The sequence below is a fragment of the Oncorhynchus gorbuscha genome, linkage group LG13 (genome assembly GCF_021184085.1).
Source record: "Oncorhynchus gorbuscha isolate QuinsamMale2020 ecotype Even-year linkage group LG13, OgorEven_v1.0, whole genome shotgun sequence".
In the NCBI taxonomy this organism is placed as follows: domain Eukaryota; kingdom Metazoa; phylum Chordata; class Actinopteri; order Salmoniformes; family Salmonidae; genus Oncorhynchus; species Oncorhynchus gorbuscha.
Window position 1 is genome coordinate 67,638,550 of NC_060185.1, and position 6,000 is coordinate 67,644,549.

The following is a 6,000-nucleotide window of genomic DNA, read 5'->3' on the forward strand; positions in this document are numbered from 1 at the left end:
CATCCTCATATTCATCCTCATCATTCTCATCCTCATCCTCACATTAATCATCATCATCATCATCATCACATTCATCCTCATCATCATTATCATCCTCATCATTCTCATCCTCATCCTCACATTAATCATCATCATCATCATCATCACATTCATCCTCATCATCATTATCATCCTCATCATTGTCATCATACTCATTTTCACATTAATCATCACCATCATCATCCTCATCATTCTCATCATAATCATCCTCATCATCACATTTATCCTCATTGTCATTATCATGGTCATCCTTATCATCATCCTCATTATCACATGAATCATCATCATGACATTCATCCTCATCATCATTATCATCCTCATAATCACATGAACCATCATCGTCACCGTCACCATCACCATCGTCATATATTTTACACTGGATGAAAACAACACAAATGTCTTATGCTCACATCACATAGAATCTGACACTCTTTCTTGGCTCTCATCAAAGACCTTGAGACCCCGTTTGTGGAATGGGGTTATATTTGTTTGTTTGTTACAGGGACATTCCACAGATACCAGGTGTACTTTAACTAGACGATTAAACGCAACTCCACGGTGTGTAATGGCTACAGAGTACCTGTTGGACACATTACAGGCGATAATAACTACATAGTGGCTGCAGGCCTATACATAGCTAACAGACTTTCAGAGGGTTATCATCTGCCCCTTTGGAGGTGTGTTCCATTAGACAGAAATACACGACGTATGTGTGTATTGTATTGGAATGCTCTTGGGGGTGCATTCCTACACATACCCATGCTGATATACTTAGAAAAATGCACCTAGTCAAACAATCAACTAGAATTGATATTCTTTGGTGTTTGTGTAATTCCTTCTTGTGTGTGTGTCTCAATCTGTGTGTGTGTGTGTCACTCTGTGTGTGTGTGTGTGTCTCACTCTGTGTGTGTGTGTGTGTGTCTCACTCTGTGTGTGTGTGTGTGTGTCTCACTCTGTGTGTGTGTGTGTGTCTCACTCTGTGTGTGTGTGTGTGTCTCACTCTGTGTGTGTGTGTGTGTCTCACTCTGTGTGTGTGTGTGTGTCTCACTCTGTGTGTGTGTGTGTCTCACTCTGTGTGTGTGTGTGTGTGTCTCACTCTGTGTGTGTGTGTGTGTGTGTCTCACTCTGTGTGTGTGTGTGTGTGTCTAACTCTGTGTGTGTGTCTCACTCTGTGTGTGTGTGTCTCACTCTGTGTATGTGTGTGTGTGTGTCTCACTCTGTGTATGTGTGTGTGTGTGTGTGTCTCACTCTGTGTGTGTGTGTGTGTCTCACTCTGTGTGTGTGTGTCTCACTCTGTGTGTGTGTGTGTGTCTCATTCTGTGTGTGTGTGTCTCACTCTGTGTGTGTGTGTCTCACTCTGTGTGTGTGTGTGTCTCACTCTGTGTGTGTGTGTCTCACTCTGTGTGTGTGTGTGTCTCACTCTGTGTATGTGTGTGTGTGTGTCTCACTCTGTGTGTGTGTGTGTCTCACTCTGTGTGTGTGTCTCACTCTGTGTGTGTGTGTGAATCTCACTCTGTGTGTGTGTGTGTCTCACTCTGTGTGTGTGTGTCTCACTCTGTGTGTGTGTCTCACTCTGTGTGTGTGAGTGTGTCTCACACTCTGTATGTGTGTGTGTCTCACTCTGTGTGTGTGTGTGTCTCACTCTGTGTGTGTGTGTCTCACTCTGTGTGTGTGTGTGTCTCACTCTGTGTGTGTGTGTGTCTCACTCTGTGTGTGTGTGTGTCTCACTCTGTGTGTGTGTGTGAATCTCACTCTGTGTGTGTGTGTGTCTCACTCTGTGTGTGTGTGTCTCACTCTGTGTGTGTGTCTCACTCTGTGTGTGTGAGTGTGTCTCACACTCTGTATGTGTGTGTGTCTCACTCTGTGTGTGTGTGTGTGTGTCTCACTCTGTGTGTGTGTCTCACTCTGTGTGTGTGTGTGTCTCACTCTGTGTGTGTGTGTGTCTCACTCTGTGTGTGTGTGTCTCACTCTGTGTGTGTGTCTCACTCTGTGTGTGTGTGTGTCTCACACTCTGTATGTGTGTGTGTCTCACTCTGTGTGTGTGTGTGTCTCACTCTGTGTGTGTGTCTCACTCTGTGTGTGTGTGTGAATCTCACTCTGTGTGTGTGTGTCTCACTCTGTGTGTGTGTGTCTCACTCTGTGTGTGTGTCTCACTCTGTGTGTGTGAGTGTGTCTCACACTCTGTATGTGTGTGTGTCTCACTCTGTGTGTGTGTGTGTCTCACTCTGTGTGTGTGTCTCACTCTGTGTGTGTGTGTGTCTCACTCTGTGTGTGTGTGTGTCTCACTCTGTGTGTGTGTGTGTCTCACTGTGTCTCACTCTGTGTGTGTGTGTGTCTCACTCTGTGTGTGTGTGTCTCACTCTGTGTGTGTGTCTCACTCTGTGTGTGTGAGTGTGTCTCACACTCTGTATGTGTGTGTGTCTCACTCTGTGTGTGTGTGTGTGTGTCTCACTCTGTGTGTGTGTCTCACTCTGTGTGTGTGTGTGTCTCACTCTGTGTGTGTGTGTGTCTCACTCTGTGTGTGTGTCTCAACCTGTGTGTGTGTGTGTGTCTCACTCTGTGGGTGTGTGAGTCTCACTCTGTGTGTGTGTGTGTCTCACTCTGTGTGTGTGTGTGTCTCACTCTGTGTGTGTGTGTGTCTCACTCTGTGTGTGTGTGTGTCTCACTCTGTGTGTGTGAGTGTGTCTCACACTCTGTATGTGTGTGTGTCTCACTCTGTGTGTGTGTGTCTCACTCTGTGTGTGTGTGTCTCACTCTGTGTGTGTGTGTCTCAACCTGTGTGTGTGTGTCTCACTCTGTGTGTGTGAGTGTGTCTCACTCTGTGTGTGTGTGTGTGTGTCTCACTCTGTGGGTGTGTGAGTCTCACTCTGTGTGTGTGTGTGTGTCTCACTCTGTGTGTGTGTGTGTCTCACTCTGTGTGTGTGTGTGTCTCACTCTGTGTGTGTGTGTGTGTCACTCTGTGTGTTTGTGTGTGTCTCACTCTGTGTGTGTGAGTGTGTCTCACTCTGTGTGTGTGTCTCACTCTATGTGCGTGTGTCTCACTTTGTGTGTGTGTGTCTCACTCTGTGTGTGTGTGTCTCACTCTGTGTGTCTGTCTCACTCTGTGTGTGTGTGTCTCACTCTGTGTATGTGTGTGTGTGTGTGTGTCTCACTCTGTATGTGTGTGTTTCTCAATCTGTGTGTGTGTGTATCTCACTCTGTGTGTGTGTGTCTCACTCTGTGTGTGTGTGTGTCTCACTCTGTGAGTTTGTGTCTCACTCTGTGTGTGTGTGTGTCACACTCTGTGTATGTGTGTGTGTGTGTGTGTCTCACTCTGTGTGTTTGTGTGTGTCTCCCTCAATGTGTGTGTGTCTCACTCTGTGTGTGTGTGTGTGTGTGTGTCTCAATCTGTGTGTGTGTGTGTCTCACTCTGTGTGTGTGTGTGTGTGTGTCTCAGTCTGTGTGTGTGTGTGTGTCTCACTCTGTGTGTGTGTGTGTGTCTCACTCTGTGTGTGTGAGTGTGTCTCACTCTGTGTGTGTGTGTCTCACTCCGTGTGTGTGTGTGTGTGTGTCTCACTCTGTGTGTGTGTCTCACTCTGTGTGTGTGTGTGTCACTCTGTGTGTGTGTGTGTCTCACTCTGTGAGTTTGTGTCTCACTCTGTGTGTGTGTGTGTCACACTCTGTGTATGTGTGTGTGTGTGTGTCTCACTCTGTGTGTTTGTGTGTGTCTCCCTCAATGTGTGTGTGTCTCACTCTGTGTGTGTGTGTGTGTCTCAATCTCACTCTCTGTGTGTGTTTGTGTGTGTCTCCCTCAATGTGTGTGTCTCACTGTGTGTGTGTGTGTGTCTCAATCTGTGTGTGTGTCTCTGTGTGTGTCTCACTCTGTGTGTGTGTGTGTCTCTGTGTGTGTGTGTGTGTCTCACTCTGTGTGTGTGTGTCTCACTCTGTGTGTGTGTGTGTCTCACTCTGTGTGTGTGTGTGTCTCACTCTGTGTGTGTGTGTCTCCCTCAATGTGTGTGTGTCTCACTCTGTGTGTGTGAGTGTGTCTCACGCTCTGTGTGTGTGTCTCACTCTGTGTGTGTCTCACTCTGTGAGTGTGTGTGTCTCTCACTCTGTGTGTGTGTGTGTGTGTCTCACTCTGTGTGTGTGTGTGTGTGTGTGTGTTTCTCACTCTGTGTGTGTGTGTGTCTCACTCTGTGTGTGTGTCTCACTCTGTGTGTTTGTGTGTGTCTCCCTCAATGTGTGTGTGTCTCACTCTGTGTGTGTGAGTGTGTCTCACGCTCTGTATGTGTGTGTGTCTCACTCTGTGTGTGTGTCTCACTCTGTGTGTGTGTGTCTCACTCTGTGTGTGTGTGTGTGTCTCACTCTGTGTGTGTGTGTGTGTTTCTCACTCTGTGTGTGTGTGTCTCACTCTGTGTGTGTGTGTGTGTGTGTGTGTGTGTGTGTGTGTGTGTGTGTGTGTGTGTGTGTGTGTGTGTGTGTGTGTGTGTGTGTGTGTGTGTGTGTGTGTGTGTGTGTGTGTGTGTGTGTGTGTGTGTGTGTGTCTCACTCTGTGTGTCTGTCTCACTCTGTGTGTGTGTGTCTCACTCTGTGTATGTGTGTGTGTGTGTGTGTCTCACTCTGTATGTGTGTGTTTCTCAATCTGTGTGTGTGTGTATCACTGTGTGTGTGTGTGTGTGTGTGTGTGTGTGTGTGTGTGTGTGTGTGTGTGTGTGTGTGTGTGTGTGTGTGTGTGTGTGTGTGTGTGTGTGTGTGTGTGTGTGTGTGTGTGTGTGTGTGTGTCACTCTGTGTGTGTGTGTCTCACTCTGTGTGTGTGTGTGTCTCACTCTGTGAGTTTGTGTCTCACTCTGTGTGTGTGTGTGTCACACTCTGTGTATGTGTGTGTGTGTGTGTCTCACTCTGTGTGTTTGTGTGTGTCTCCCTCAATGTGTGTGTGTCTCACTCTGTGTGTGTGTGTGTGTGTGTGTCTCAATCTGTGTGTGTGTGTGTCTCACTCTGTGTGTGTGTGTGTGTGTGTCTCAGTCTGTGTGTGCGTCTCACTCTGTGTGTGTGTGTCTCACTCTGTGTGTGTGTGTGTGTCTCACTCTGTGTGTGTGAGTGTGTCTCACGCTCTGTATGTGTGTGTGTCTCACTCCGTGTGTGTGTCTCACTTTGTGTGTGTGTGTGTCTCACTCTGTGTGTGTGTCTCACTCTGTGTGTGTGTGTGTGTCACTCTGTGTGTGTGTGTGTCTCACTCTGTGAGTTTGTGTCTCACTCTGTGTGTGTGTGTGTCACACTCTGTGTATGTGTGTGTGTGTGTGTCTCACTCTGTGTGTTTGTGTGTGTCTCCCTCAATGTGTGTGTGTCTCACTCTGTGTGTGTGTGTGTGTCTCAATATGTGTGTGTGTGTGTCTCACTCTCTGTGTGTGTTTGTGTGTGTCTCCCTCAATGTGTGTGTCTCACTCTCTCTGTGTGTGTGTGTGTGTCTCAATCTGTGTGTGTGTCTCTGTGTGTGTCTCACTCTGTGTGTGTGTGTGTCTCACTCTGTGTGTGTGTGTGTGTCTCACTCTGTGTGTGTGTGTGTCTCACTCTGTGTGTGTGTGTGTCTCACTCTGTGTGTGTGTGTGTCTCACTCTGTGTGTGTGTGTCTCCCTCAATGTGTGTGTGTCTCACTCTGTGTGTGTGAGTGTGTCTCACGCTCTGTATGTGTGTGTGTCTCACTCTGTGTGTGTGTCTCACTCTGTGTGTGTGTGTGTCTCACTCTGTGTGTGTGTGTGTCTCACTCTGTGTGTGTGTGTGTGTGTCTCACTCTGTGTGTGTGTGTGTGTGTGTGTTTCTCACTCTGTGTGTGTGTGTGTCTCACTCTGTGTGTGTGTATGTCTCACTCTGTGTGTTTGTGTGTGTCTCCCTCAATGTGTGTGTGTCTCACTCTGTGTGTGTGAGTGTGTCTCACGCTCTGTATGTGTGTGTGTCTCACTCTGTGTGTGTGTCTCACTCTGTGA

At 47.5% G+C, this 6,000-nt stretch overlaps 1 protein-coding gene across 1 annotated transcript in view; it reads left to right on the top strand.

Moving 5' to 3' along the window:
• LOC123992355 (cystine/glutamate transporter-like) overlaps window positions 1–6,000 on the top strand; it is a 28,395-nt gene that overhangs the window by 15,604 nt on the left and 6,791 nt on the right. The gene's annotated exons all lie outside the window — the stretch shown is intronic.